Genomic DNA, 15,905 nt, shown 5'->3' with positions numbered 1-15,905 from the left:
CCCTTTGTGATAGTCTGTCTCACTGGGACCTGAGGCTTGCTGCTGCTGTCCAGTGCCACAAGAAAATATTACAGTGTATATTGTTAGTCTTAGAAAAAAGATCACAATTAAAAAATTCAAAGTATGACTGCATATTTATTTTACAAGTTGAATCTTCAACATATTTTAAGTAAAAACATTATAAATCATAGTTGGGGGCTAACTGTAGAACATTCCAAAACAGAGTTTCCTAAACCCTTACCACAAATTATGAATAACACCCATATTCCTGTAAAGATTTCTTCAAGATAATAAAGCTTGTTGAGAAACAGCAAGCATTTCTCAGACCTCCAGTAGAAACGGGTACTGCTGATAGTAAATATCTCCATCAGGAAATGTTGGTCCAGTAATATTGTGACCAGGGCAAGGATTTCTAAGACTCAGCAAAAATGTGCATAAGTAGCAGAACATTCTAAAGTGAACCAAGATCTCCTGAAGCTCTGAGGTTGCCACAGAGATGAACTTGAGGTTAGATTACCATCAAATCCACTCAGTAAAAGAGAAACTACATGTTTGTTCCAGGGCTTCCAGTGGCCTTGACGAAGCAGTGTTGCCATCCGCTCTAGGTCTCTTCCAAGCTGGTTGGTGTGTCCACAGTAGATGATTCCTCCTTCCCTCATCAAATGTCTCAGGCATCCCTTCTGATATGTACACCCCAGTTCTCTACAAGTGAGAGTTGGGAGGATTTTGTAACACTTTTAGATGCACCTTCTTCTCAGAAGGTGGATTTATATTCCTTGGGATTTGGACCTTCCATGATTGAATCTCAAACCAGGTTCTAAAAAAATGAAAGGTGTGGAGATGGCTCTTGGGATGATTTGATTTTCCTGTGCAAAGTTGGATGCCACTGAGAAGATTATTGTGAAGACCTCTGGTCCAGGAGAATCAAACTGTCTCAGCTTGGGAAAAAAAAAAAGAGGCTTACCCAACTGCTATGGTTTTTTAGGGATTTGTGATCTCAATATCAGTTCTTAGAGTTTGATTCAACATAAGAAACTCAGGGAAGCCATGAGTTCAGTTAGGTTTGTAATTCAGACATTTGTTGGATAAAACAGTGAACTTCGTTGCCTAAATATTTGCCTTACAGTATGCAGCAGAGCTGTTACATCAAAGTGTCTGTTACATCAGGCTAGAGCTGAGATGTTAAAGACCTAAACTTGTCATTTTGTTCGCTAAGATCTTCAGCGCATTTAGAAGAAGACTGCTACCCCACTAACTTGTACACTTTATTCCTATCAAAGCTGCAGTGTATCTTCAAACTTCACATGCTATAGGCGTTCAACTCCTAGCAACTGCACTTCATAAGTTAACCTTTGTCTCTTGGTTACATCTCAGTAGAAGGCTCTTAAGTGGTCCTTACTTAGTGTAGTTCTATATTAGGAAAAAAAAATAGTTCTTTCCTTTTCAACAGAATTTTCAAATACTCAACAAGTATGAATTTAATCTCACTCCTACTTAGCAAGAGTAACCTCAGGACTATTTCCCATTCGAAGTTTATCCAGATCATCTGATAAATGACATATACACTTATTAGCAAGTAAGTGGCACAAGGTTTGTATGCAACTGATTGTGCTCATTTTCTTTGTTATCACCTCAACGATATTCTCTATCAGGGAAAGGACTTTATCTGTCTTGTTTACTACCATCTTTTTACAATTGTGCAATGAGTTGATAAGTCTACATCATGTATCTAACCAAACAGAGCCAATGTTCCCCCATTCCTCAAACCATTCCCTTGACCTTAGGAGTATTCCTTCATTTTCCTCTGTTGAGTCCCTCATCTGTGAAATGGGAATACAGGTAACATAATAGATGCAATAGGTAAGAAGGTCCTGTGTGACTATGAAGGAGTGGACAGTTTCTCATTCCATTTTAACTCACCTGGTTTGTTCACTCCAAGCCTTGAGGCCTGAAGCTTGCTTTTTGGGTCATCTTACAGCCATCCCAATCTGGCCACTCCTACTGGCTCAGTTCTGTACCTTTACTTGTTTGTCACCTGCTATTTCCTGCTATTTTCAGGCTGCCATCTGCTCTACTTTGATCTCTTTCAAAGTTTCACATATGTATAACTCAGAAGCTGAGAGTCATGGGCACTTACTTCACTCTGCATTTTGCATTTATTAACTATCTACTCTGAGCCAGAACTATTTTAAGATGGATATATATGTGCCTATGAGAAGATGCTTCTGTGGTTAAGTGGCTGGTAAGTGGAACTGCTAGAGTTTGAACCCATGCGGTTCATTTTCTACCTCTTCTGTTAACCACTGTCTTTTGTCCTTTCTTTACCATAATGTAGGCTTTTCTCCTCTCAGTTTGGACCTCACACATTCTGGATCATTTGTCTTTATGCAGAGACTATTCTCATCATATAACCTCAATTTAAATGACCACATTTTTTGATCTTTTCTCTGATTCTGACCTTGATTTTCTCTAGCATGCTGTTCCCCAAGGTCCCCATCTGCTCCACATATTTAAATTATAGACAAGAGGCACATTTTTACTAAATACTACATCCAGATTACCACTTGTCCTTTTTGGCAAGGGAAGCAGTCTCAGGTTCATTTTCAGGTCATCCCAGGTCATCTTTAAATCATCCCAGGGAGAGTCTTTGGTTTCCTCTGGCCTGATCTAATGCCTTGGCTCTCTGATATACTCAGCTAGTAACATATTCACAATAGACCTATTTTTCCATATAATTGGATTCAAGGAGACAGATTCTTGCTAAAGCAGATTCATAATTTACTTAAGCAGGTGACAATTATTACTTCTCAATGAGAAAATAATTGCCATTCTCAAAAAAAGCTCACCATGTGGTAATACTATACAGAATGCCAAGTCCCAGCCACATGATGATTAGAAGTTTCCAAAAGTAGATCAAGAAAAATCGAACGAATGAGACGAATAGCCAGTGACAGGCCAGGGAAATAATCTGAAGCCTTCACATCTACCTCTCAAACCAAAGGCCATAGAAAACAAATACAAAAATCCTAACTCTAAATACCTACATATAATGATGATATTTAGGACTATAAATGCAGTCTTTAACCCCAGAAATGGGACTGGATTTTTCTCCTAAAATGCCTCCAGGACTCACCATTTTACTACACTCTTAAGAAACTATTTTAATAAAGATTACTATAATGTTCAGTTTTTTTTAATCACAAAGTAATTTCACAATTTAGCCACAGACAATTGTGTTAATGTAAATAACGAAAACTATTCTGTAAAAAAAAAATTAATAAGTCTTTGTCCATAGTCATTAACTCAAAGAAGGAGACAGTTGAGCACATTATTTTTTAATTTTTTAATTAAGGGAGGAGACAGTTGAGCAAGTAATTTCTTAAATTTTTAAATTATTTTCTTTTTAGATATACATGACAGTAGAGTGCATTTTGACATATTATACCTACATGGAGTCAAACTTCCCATTCTTGTGGTTGTGCATGATGTGGATTGACCCTGGTCATGTATTTGTGTATGAACATAGGATTGTTATGTCTAATTCATTCTGTTGCCTTTCCTACCGTGACTATATTGGATCACCTAAATTATTAAAAATTCGTAATAAAATTTGTAAAGTTTTCTGGGTAAAAAACAACCAGGACAACAATCCAAAGTGATGGCAGTTTTCCTGTGACAGTGCTGGTTCCTGACACTACTGCTTTTTATCTTGTTTGTTGAAGACCTCCCTTTGGTCAATGTGTTAATGGTACAGTTTCCTTGAAAACTGATTAGGATATGCATAGGACTTTTTTCCTTACATTGACTTCGTGATTGAGAATGCGTGTCTCCACGAGGGCTTTGCAGCTCATTCACTGTGGTTGGTCTAGACTTTGGCCTCATTGTCACGTGGCAGTGTCACTCAGATAGTACACCTACACATTTAACTTATAATTGGGTAATTGCCAACTCTGAGTGTCTGAAAAGATGCATTCCAACATGACAGAATCTCTATAGCTTTGCTTCTGCCTGGGTAGGAAAATCTGATTATTCTTTGCTTTGGCCCCAATTTGATGAGGGTTTTCTGGCTTCTCACAATTTATAGAGTTCAGTCTCTCATGAGGGAAAAGGAAAATTCAACTAGATAACCGCTAATTTTAGTTTCAAGGTGGCTTGTATGATTCCTCTTGGTATCCTTAAGTCTCTATCAGGACACCACATTCAATATATTAAATATATTCAATAATAATTGAAATAACCCTGCCTGTTCACAAAGCACGGTGACGGTAGAGAACCTGTTCAACAGACAAGGAATCTAACACTAATGTAAACGATCTTACAATGTAGGCAGTGTCTTCAAGAAATGTGGAGAGAATGTGAAGTGCCTGACCCCAGGCCCTGTTCTCACCATCCCATTGGCGTTTCTTCCTCTAATGATCCTAGGGTCTGCTTCAGAGGCACAGGTGACCGAAGAACGCACCCCTCTACCTGCTCAATTCAGTAACCTGATATTTCACGGTGGTAATTGCTTTGAAAGAATATAATCTAAATGCCCTAAGCAAAATAAAGGTAGGAAGAAAACTTTTTAAATAAAGTAAATAAAAAGTCTTTAAAACAAGACCAAAGTTTGAAAGAATCTCCCCACCCCTCTTTCCTGTAGCTTCAGTGTGCCTGGTTTCTACCGCCCATAATAAACTACAGTCTGAAAATATTAAAGAAAAATTTCCAGAAATAAGCAATTTGTATGTTCTAAATTGTGTCTTTCTAAGTAGCCTGATGGCGTCTCATCTGTCACTCTCCCCCACTGTAGCTTGCCTCGTCCCTTTGTCCAGCATTTCCATGCTGTATGTGCTACCTGCCCACTAGTCACTTACTAGATGTCTCAGTTGTCAGACAGATGGTTGCAGTATCAGCGTTACTATAGCTGATTAGAAGTTATTATTATTAATGTCTCCTGGTGCCTAATTGATACATTAAACTTTATCATCAATGTCTATGTATAGAAACAAGATAGTAGGTATGGGGTTTGGTACCACCTGCATTTTTAGGTGTCCATTGAGGATCATTGACCCTCAGGTAGAGAAGGGATGGCTATACATATTTCTGATAAAAAGAAACTCAATACATCTCAAACTAAGTTTTCTTTTTTTTTTCTTAGAGAAAAGTGTTGTCCATTGACAAGGTGAGATCAATTGATTCAGTGAGAACAGATCAAAGAACCAATGATTTGCAATCTTAAGGGCATATAGTTAAATAATCCATTGAATCATAAAAAAAGCACCATTCAGTTGTTGATATAAAAATAATTCAACTGTTACTAATGTGAAAACTTGGAGATAGTTAAAATTATACATATTCTAGGTCTGAGACTTGCAAATAATTTATTTGAAAAAAGATTAAATCAAAGTAAGTCACATACTGATGCAGGCACCTATATTTACTGCAAAAGCATTCTAAACCTTATCTGCTACATTATTTGGTAGGAAATATGAAGGTCATATTTTACGTTTCCATCCATAAACTGCCTGTGCACAAGCAAATTTTTTGAAAAAGTGATAATAATACTACATAAAGTTTTAAAAATTTTCACTATATTTTATTTATCCTCCAACATTTGGTCCTTAGAGGAAACACAGTAGTAGGCAAGGAAAATAAATATACATTTGTGTATTTACACAGAAAACATAGTTTCTATGCCATTTTGTACTATGAATTAACTATGGGCATTCCAGTTTTATAGATGGCCTGTTTAATTCTTAATTACAATTCCAGATCCTAATCACAAATAGTTCTTTTGTTATACCCTCTTTTAGAGTTCCCAGAAAGTTTATTTCAGTTGAATTCATCATCTATTATAATTCATGTGCATTTAGCCTATTAACCCATCACAAGGCAATTGTGTTAATAGTTTTCTTGTTCATTGATATTACCTTGATTTGGAAAGTAAGTTTGCTCGTGCAGATATGTTAAATATAAAAATTTCAAAATTCAAAAATTTTAAGTAGCACATAAAAAAGAAAGGAGGAGTAACTGAAAAGAATTCTCTCTCTCTCTCTCTCTCACACACACACACACACAACAACAACAACAACAACACATAAATAAATTCTATACTTTAAGACTGATAAGGGGTTCCAAGTCCAGGGCCTAGAATTAAACCCTTCTTCTTCCCCCAAGTGAGAAATTTCTCTCTCTATGCTGCTTGGAGATGGTGACAGGGTGGCATGGGCAAATCTTTTCTTCAACCTTCTTTAATGCATCCTTTCTCGTTATTGTATTCAAACCAGGCACTATGGTTTCTCACCTGGCTTCCTTACCTGCTGCGTAGGTGATCTGGAACATGATAGTTGTTGAAAGTGGTGTGTTTGTGCAGAGAAGCTCATTGGAGGCTCTTACCCAGCTACCCTTCTAGTCTGCCAATTTTCTCTTCTTTGATCCATCATTTCATTAAGGAGGTCTCTTTAAATATCACCCACTCTATTTATATAATTACGTAATTAACTTTATCAAGAGCACTTGCGTCTCTTCTGCAGAACTCAGCCTCATGGCCACATTTCTCTGCAAGACAGCCTGCAGAATGCAGTTTAACCATTGGTGGCTAATTGCCTAGCTAACCTTGTGACTGTGGAAGGAGAAAGGAGAAGGTGGTGGACAGCCTCCTTGGCATGCATGTCCACTCTGATTACAATGTCCCATCTTTCATTCATTTTTTGTTTTTCATATTTTTCCTCCCTCCCTCTGAATTTTCCTCCCCTTCCATCTCTGTAGCTACCTCATCTCATACCTCATGCTCCCTGTGCAGAAGCAGCTCATCTGAAATGTTATTTAGGTGCAAATGTGGGACTTTAGCAGATCTAATCAGAAAACCACAAGGATGTTAGAATTAATTTCCAGTCACTATGTGGCCTGTAACATGGCTGTCTTGCTATTAAAAGAACTAAATAAATCGGGAGAACTGATATATTTTGTTCTGGAAGCAGCTTCCTAAATAAACACATGTAATATAATTGTGTCTCCATTTTTAGCATCTTTAACTAAGCAATGTAATGTTCTCTTTATATGTTTAATGTCAGCTAAATATTTCAGTAAATGAATACCAATCTATATTTTCATGTATGCATAGACTTATCTTATGTAATAAAAATAGAATTGCAAATGTCCAATCTTTTTAGTAAGTTATATACATAATTTTAGGTCCTTATATAATTTTACCTGTTGGTTACAATTTGCTTATTGTGTTTCTAAAAATATTGTCCTTTAGCAAACTATGTACTCTAGAGTGTGTGTTGTTCAGCAAGTATTTTAAGCTAATTCTCCAGGGAAAGAGTAGTCTTCAACAGATGGTTTTGAGATGATTAGATACCCACATGCAAAAGAATGAAGCTGAAACACCTTCCTTATCCTATACCCAAATTTTACAGTAATTAGGGAGTTAGATCCAGAACCTATGAAGAAATCCTACAACTCCATAATAAAAAGACAAAACCAAAAAGACTAACCTAAAAATGGGCCAAGTAGCAGAATCAGCATTTATCCAAAATAAAGGTTAGGAAAGGCCGTTAGGAAATGAGTACACGCTCATGATCAGGGTAAAGCACAATCACCAAGGTAACGGTGCCTTCACCCTGGGACTGTTCTCCGGAAAGGATGCAGAGTGATAAGTGTTGGCGAGGATATGGAGACATTGGAACATCATTGGATTTCAGAGGAAAAACAGAATGGTGAAGCTGATCTTTTGCCAAAATCTTGCCAATATATTTTCTCAATTTGTTCTCTCAGGCAGTTCCTTAAAAGGTGAACCATGGAGCTAGGCACAGAGCTCAAGATCTCCAGGACTCAGGATTGCATTGCACTAAAAAGTGGCAATTCAGGAGGACTGAGGCCCTGGAGAGTGTGAGATACAGGATGAAAACGTTTAGGGATGCAGCAGCACCCTACAGCATCGAGTCTTTAAATTTGCAATCAGTACAATTAGATTCAACTCGTTGATCTTCTACAAGTTGGACCTTTATATGGTGACTTAACTGGGTTAAATCTTTTTTTTTTCTATTAAGTCCATCAGTAAAATAAGTTATCTCTAAGGTTCTAGGATTTTATTGATAAGAGAGCCTTTTGATATATTTGTAAGAAAAAATAATTTGCATATGTTAACTCTGTACACTTATATTTCTCTCTCACTGAAGATAATTTATTGGTATCCTACATAAATATGATCTTCCCTGGGGGTTATGACAACACCCACACACACACACACACCCACACACACACAAAACCAAAATCTGGTATAAATGCTTCTTACTTAAAGGCAGTCTGATGTATTGCAAAGCTACGTAATCAGTGCTGGTTTTCACATCCATTCCATTGTAATAGATTATGGGAATATAATAACCCAGCAAATTCAAGTTGGAAGTGTGTCCCCCATGCAGGGCACACACTGAGGAGGTGGTGCACACATCTACAGAGATTTGAGATGGTTTCCAAGAACGATTTGCATGTGAGCTAGGATGTAAGAGGTGAATGGAAGCTTCTGTCTTGCCAGATGCAAGTTGAAGAAGGTGAGAAATATAGGCTATTCTATTTACAGCAGAGTCAGATACTCATTTCCTAAGGCATGTATCATCATAAACTGTCAAGGGAGCTCCCAGTGAATACTTCTGTGTGCAATGGTTTCATATGAAGTTGTTCTATGAGTGCTTGTTTCATGTCTCCTCCTCCACAAACCTCTCATAACCACAGGTGCCCTACATCAGAGCATGACAGAGACAGAGAGACAGACAGGGAGATGTTCCATGCTCTCTCTTTTTTTGTGTTATGTCTGACAGATAGATCAGATATCTGTCTAAAAGTCTGTTGTTTGGTTAGTGCTTGTTATCAGACACTCAATTCAATAGAACCGTATGGTTAAGTTTCTGACAAGATTTGACAATCCCTTTCCTATAGTTCTAAATGATGAAACCACATAAGAAAGCCTACTTACAATGCTAAGAATAATTATATAAAAATTAGTATAATAAAGACTAATTTTTACATAGCACTATGTGTTAAGTTTTAAGTCTATTTGCATGTTATTGATTTATTTAAACTTTACAAAACTCTTAAAGCTATTAAAAGTTTGGAAGAGTTAGAGCACTACTTTCATTGGAGGAGATGCAGCCGACTTCCAATTCATATGCAAAAATTCTGAGACATTTACATAATGATTCCAAAGTTGCACATCTAAACTGGAGTAGATCTACAGCATCTGGCCAGAACACTCTGGGTCTATAGCTTGAACTCTGGCCCCTCTTACCACAATGCGCCTGACAGTCAGAGTGTAGAGGCATTAGCCAGGATAGTACACCATGGGTAGAGAGGGGTCAGATCATAATGAGTTTTTATATTCCACTGATCTGCTTTCTCATTGCCTTGTGAAGGAAGAAATCACTGAAGGGTTTACACAGGGCAATTTAGTGATACATTCTGCATTAATTAAGAATTACAATATTGCGGATGGCCACTTGGATATTGTCACATTAAACTTTACATTTCATTTAATATTAATTTTAATTTTTAAGCAGAGAAATAATGGTCTGGAAGAAGTTTGGAGTGTGGACAGAAGAGGAAAAGAGTAGATTCCAGTCTGCAACCACAGTCCGAACATGAAATCAATGGAGAAGATTTTCCAAGTTGGAAAAGATATAGGTAGTGTCAATGGCAAGGGTGAATCAGGAAATTGGGAAAAACTGAAAGGCTACCTAAAGGTTAAGAAACTTGCTCAAGGTCACATACCAAAGTGAGCCAGTCAGCCAATTCCCTGAAGGGGAGAGGGTGGGGGCAACCATTATCTATTCTTCACTGTAGTATAAATGCATCCATCATGGCTAGTTTCAAGACCTCAACCTGATGTAAGAGGAGGAGGTACTCACTCTAGTCTCCTTGGAAAGAACTGAAGGTGTTGAGTGAAAGCTACACAAAAGTCAGCTCCGGCCACAGCCATGGTGGCAGATGCTGCCCATTCAGCTCTATAGCACATTGCTTTGTACAGGCATGGATTTGACGTAAGTGCCATCACATCTAGGAGCCTTGTGAATGACACAGTTCTCATCCTCTCTAATATCCTCCTCTTTAAACTGAAACTAATATCTCCTTCAGAGAGTTGTTTTTAAAAATTAACATCAAATGATAAAATACTAGTAGCAGAGTCCTGTGCTGGGTACATAGTAATTACTTAGTGAATGAAGTGATGTTAGTACTTTCACTCTTCATACAGCAGGAGAGTGTAAAGGCTGTATGAGACACAAGCAGCACCTTTAGCCCAGAGTGCAGTTAGGCCAATACAGACAAGGAACCTTGAGCCACAGTGTTGGGAAGTGAATTACGGGTGACCACTTGCTAGTTTTGCCACTATAGACAATTTATTAACCTCACACTGCCTCAAATGCCTCATTTTCCAAAATAGAGTTAATAATACTCCTCACCCCATCAAGTCATGGAAAGGTGAAGTAAGTTGAATTATAGAATGTGCTTGGGACACACCTACCACTAAACTGGGATTTCCTAAGTGTTCACTATGTTAATTTTTATTTGAAATCAACAAATATTTATTATACTTCCAATAACCTTTTCAAAGCAGGGCTTCAATCTTCAATATGAATTAAAAACACAAATATCACTTTTGTGGGTGAGGGGTTGAGCCAAAGAATGGAACTTGTTGAAGACAAATAGTATCAATGACATTAATAATACTTTTACACTTTAGCAGAATCTGAAGACAGAGATTTGAACAAGAGGATAAATACAATGTGAAATTCCTGAAACCCAGTGCGTTTCAAGAAACAATTCTGCAACTCTTGGACCTCAAAGAGAGATCAGAGGCATAGAAAGAATCAAAGGATGGACAGTAAAAATTTATTTGGAATCATGAAAAAGTAGCCTTGGAGAAGGCTACAGTCAAGCTGTGTGCCTCTTCCACTGCTCAAAAAAACAGGGTGAGTGTAGGATCCCGCAAGGCCCAGAAAACAAAAATGCAGGGCTCTTGCTGAAGACAGAAGGAAAACAAAGCTTTGCTTTTCTCTTTTTGCTTAGTCTTCTCAATGGAAGCAGCACAGGGTTTTTGGTTTGCTCTTTGGTACTGTTCTTCCATGGGCACAGGGCTATCACTGAATGAATGCAGGCCACCGCTGCACATGGGTACAACAGTGGGCAATGGCCCTCCCTGGTCCATCGCAGGCCTTGTTGAGACTCAGAATTTAAATATGGAGAATTCATGCCAGGGAGGCCGAAAGGTGGCATTTTTACAGAACCTTCATAAATATGGGGCTACAGGTTGCCAACACATACTTCATGGGCCCACTGGACTTCAATACCAAAACACAAAGACCAAAGTCTGAAGCATCCCAAGATGGCGACCATGGAGCTGTAAGCACTTGAATGGAGCTTCCTCTGAGCAGGAGGCCCTGGCAGAGTGCACTAGCCACAGACCATGGAGACAACACCATAAGTAGAAGTGTGTGAGTTTGTAGGCATGGGGCAGAAGATCTACCTCCTCCTAGTTTGTGCAGATATAAGTGTGTGTGGAGGGGGTTCTCTTGGGATGACTCAGAATTTAAATATGTCCCTTTATTTGAGAGAAACAGAATTAGCTCTGAATCATGATGGAAATTTGTTAAAGCAGAGTGTGGGAATAGGATGGAAGGATGAGCCAGAGCATGAAATTTAAAAGATACATGCAAGGGTCACAGGTAACATAAAAAGACCTGGAGGAAGAGAAAACAATGCAGAGTCATCTTGTCTCAGAAGGGGAGAAAGAGGGGGAAGTATGCCCCAGGGTACAGAGAGGATTTTCAAACAGGCATCTGAAAAACAAGTAAGTTGGAAATGCTCTGGGGATGGACATTTCAATATTAGGTAAAAGCATTTGCAAGAGGAACTGTCAGTCCCCACAATCTGCCAGCACCACCAAGCCCTACGCCAGCTGACACAGGCACCTAACATCAGTCAGTTCAGGACTCGCATTTTAGGAGCTCAATCTCAGCTCTGCCTTGCCCCACTCCATGGTTCATGGATGTGGATTTCTTACTGGGGCCTCTTTTGGTGGGAGGGGATGGCAAGGTCTCTGGATTCTCCTTTACAAAGGCATGTAATCCCATTCATAAGGGCAGAGCCCTCAGGACCTAAGCCCTCTCCAAGGCCAACCATTTAATACTATCACATCGGAAATTATGTTTCAACATAGAAACTTTGTCGAGAGAGAAATATTCAGAGCTCAGCGAGGACCATTTTAGTAAGTATTCTTTCTGCATCTGTCTTTTTTAACTTTGTGCAGTGCTTTTGTGATGCATTCATGATGTTGTCTATGTAAGCAAATTGTTCCTTCTTCCTTTACTGAGAGATATGCCATTGGATAGATGATGTCTGAATTGGTTTGATGACAATGTAAGCACAGGACTCCCTATTATCTAATATTTTTGGGGGAAAAAAACTTCCTTTTGTCTATTACTTTTCTGTAGAGCAGGGTAAGATGCACTCTACTGAATGCACAAGGAAAAAAGAAGACATTTGTGTTATTATATTCTATGATCTTTTGTGATCACATGACATGATATTCTATGATTATACCATTGTGCATGGTTGGTAGTCTATTGCTTCCCACATCCTCCCCTAAGCTGTATTTCATGGAAGTTACAAATTATGCAAGAAAAAGAAGAGGTTGACGCTCTTATTGATAAAGAGGAAAACAAAAGCTAAAAGAGGAGAAGACATTCAGGAAACTACAGTTAATAGTTATAATAGCAGTGATTACAATAGCTTCCATTTATTATGGCACATATTATTCAAAGTGTTTTCCCTTTCAATAACATTTGATTCTTATAAAAATACTGTTACAAGACCTGTCTAATGTATTCTTATTTTACCTACAGGATATCAAAGATATGGGAGGTTATGGTCACATAGTTTGTTTAGTCTGGATTTAAAATAAAATTTGTTAATGCTGAGAGCATTAACCCAACCAAAGTCCTCTTCCATTCTGCTATAAGTCTGTGAAGCAGATAGAGTGAGACTGATCTCCCATGCCATTGATGTGTCCAAAGTGTCCTTTGGTTTCTAAGATAACTCACAAGACAGAGCCCATTTTGCAGAAGAAAGCAAAGCGATGAGCCTGTAGTCAAAAATGTACACGTGCATACACACTCACACACACATTTACTGTATGTGAGTGTGCACATATATACATGTCTACATGTGTCTATGATCATGTCCATGACCATAATGCCATTAATATATTTTATTTCATCTCATATTATTTTCAAAAGAAGTGAGTAAAAATGCTTAGTCTATGGGTATGTAAAAAATATAAAAATTCTCATATTTGGAAGGAACTTACAAAATAATCTAGATGGGTCTGTCTCCCAGCTTCCCCCTGAAGCCTATTTCAGTATTGATTCTAATAATGAGAAATTGGTTTTAAAGCTGTCATAGCAGATAACTGATCAGTGTTCACCATCTTGTGATGTGAATATTACTTAAGGAGTGGCCTTTGTACCTGGCGAGATGCTAAACACTTCAGCTGGCAGAGGGAGTTTTTAATATTTCCCACGTGTTCTCACATACAGCACCCATTCTTGTCATAAGGAGGAAAGTTTACTTCATGAAGGAATTTAACATCTTTAAATTGCTGTTGTTGGTTTGTGGTCTGCAGCAGTTGATCATGTTCTTTATGTATTAGGTTACTTCAACTCAACCCCTCTTTCCAAATATTTCTGCACCCTATAAATCATACAGATGGAAGGAGGCATATTCTTTTATTTATTAAACACATTCTTTGTGAATCCCATTGCTACTGTTCTTGAGGGTAAGTCATAAAGTATACACTCAATATACTCAATGGAATTAATCTGTCCTTACTATATTAGTTTATCTGCTACCAAGAAACATGCACATTTAAGAACAAAAATAAAAGAAATCTACTGATAGCAAGCGTTCTTATTTTTCTTCTACTGAGTCTTTAGGATAGTTTAAATTATGCAGCAAATCAGCCTGTTTTCCCCTGTGCCAAATACTCCCAAAGAATGAAAGTCCCTCGTTTTCCAAGTGCTATTCTTTGAGCACGTTTATCATGTTAGAAGTTTTCTAAACTACAGATCTGTAAAATATGCATTTTGCTTTCAGTGGAGTTAAGTCATCTATTATTTAAAATGTGAGGCAAGATTTTGCAACAGCATCTCCCAGAGAAACAGTACAAGGGCACTAAAGAGAAAAGTTGCATTTGAATATATTTTGTGTCTTTGCAGAGAAAAAATCTTTACTCTGCTGGCTGTGTATAAGGGGACTGAGATCTGATTTGTGGAGGACAAAATATTTTAATCGGAATTTGAATCCTTGCACCAGTACTTACTACTATGGTTTCTGGCTTGAGGAACATCTCTAAATATTAGAAGGTAGACTGTTTATCTCTGTAGTAAGTATAATGACTCTTCTTTGTATTCTTTAGGAAAGCTTTGAGCTTTACATTTTTTAAAATTTGAGAATTATCTGAAATTAAAAAAAACCTCTGTATGAAAACATTGTTATTATTGAGTGATGATTTGCTATTCCTACGATTTTACTGTTTTACGTAACATTTAAACACGAAGTATAAACATTTTTTTGTCTGAACAAAGTAACTATGGTAAAAAAAGTGGTGCTTATTCCTGCTCAGCCCTGGTAGCTTCAGTCTTTGAAAGCCTCCAACAGAGAGTCTTGCTTTTCTCCTCTGCCACAGCCATGGGTTGGGTTATTGGCCTTCTCAGGTCACTTCCTTCTGTCCTGAAGGGTCTTTGACCCAAAGTCATGAACAATGCCACCACCCCTTCAAATTGCTCTGCACTCAGCAGTGGAAGTTCTCCATAATCATCTCCACTAAATATAATGGGAGAAACGGAGAACTGGAACAGCAGTTGGTATTAACAGTTGAGGAACTATTGGATGAGGTTTCCTCATCCAATCTGATAATCTATAAGATCAACTTAGAGATGATGAAACTGAAATTCTAGTTGCTGCAGAGACTTTTTCAAGGCCAAACAGAGAGGCAGGGGTAGAAATTGGGACGATTACTAAGGTCTATGACTCTGTTTGGCATTTACCCCTTTGCCCTGGTTCTCCCTGGCTCTTTGGCTAATCTCTACTGTAGATTTACATTCTTTTGTGAATTAACCACAACTTGCAGATAATCATTTACTTTTTCTACTTAAATAATTCATATAAGCCTTGTTTCTAATTATTATAACAATCATTCAAGACACATATTATGGCCTATTTTTCCAGGCCGACTGAAGTATAATTGAGAATAAAATAATATAATTTAAGGTATACAATGTGATGCTTTAATAGAGGCATGCATTGTTATAAGACCACCACAATAAAGCTAACAACTATCACCTCGCCCTTTTAGTGAGAATACTTGAGATTTACTCTTCTAGTAAATTCCACATATGCAACATAGTTTTTATTCTAGTCACCATGCTACACATGGTGTCCAGAACTTATCCGTCTTCTGTTGGACATCTTGTGTTGTTTCACCAAAGGCTCCTATTTCCCCACCTATGAACTCAGTAACCACTTTTCCATCTGTTTGTTTCTATGAATTTGAATTTTTAGATTCCATATATAAATAAGACCATGCAGGGTTGATTTATTTGTATTACTTGGCCTAGTCCACTAAGGTGTCATCCATGTGGTCACAAGTGGCAGGGTTTCCTTCTTGTTCCACACTAAGTAATATGCCATTGTGTTCCATGTATTCACTCTATAAACAATGAGTATTCATTTGCCTGTAAATGGGAATTCAGGATATGTTGCAATAGTGCTGCAATTAACACATTTATGTTTATATCTCTCTAAGATCGTGACTTTCTTCCTTTAGAGTATATTCGCAGAAGTGTGATCACCAAATCACATGATCACCTATA

This window comes from Marmota monax, unplaced genomic scaffold (genome assembly GCF_021218885.2).
Source record: "Marmota monax isolate L192 unplaced genomic scaffold, Marmota_monax_Labrador192_F-V1.1 WCK01_AAM20220418_F8-fsc00010, whole genome shotgun sequence".
NCBI lineage: Eukaryota > Metazoa > Chordata > Mammalia > Rodentia > Sciuridae > Marmota > Marmota monax.
This window is presented reverse-complemented; position numbering follows the sequence as displayed.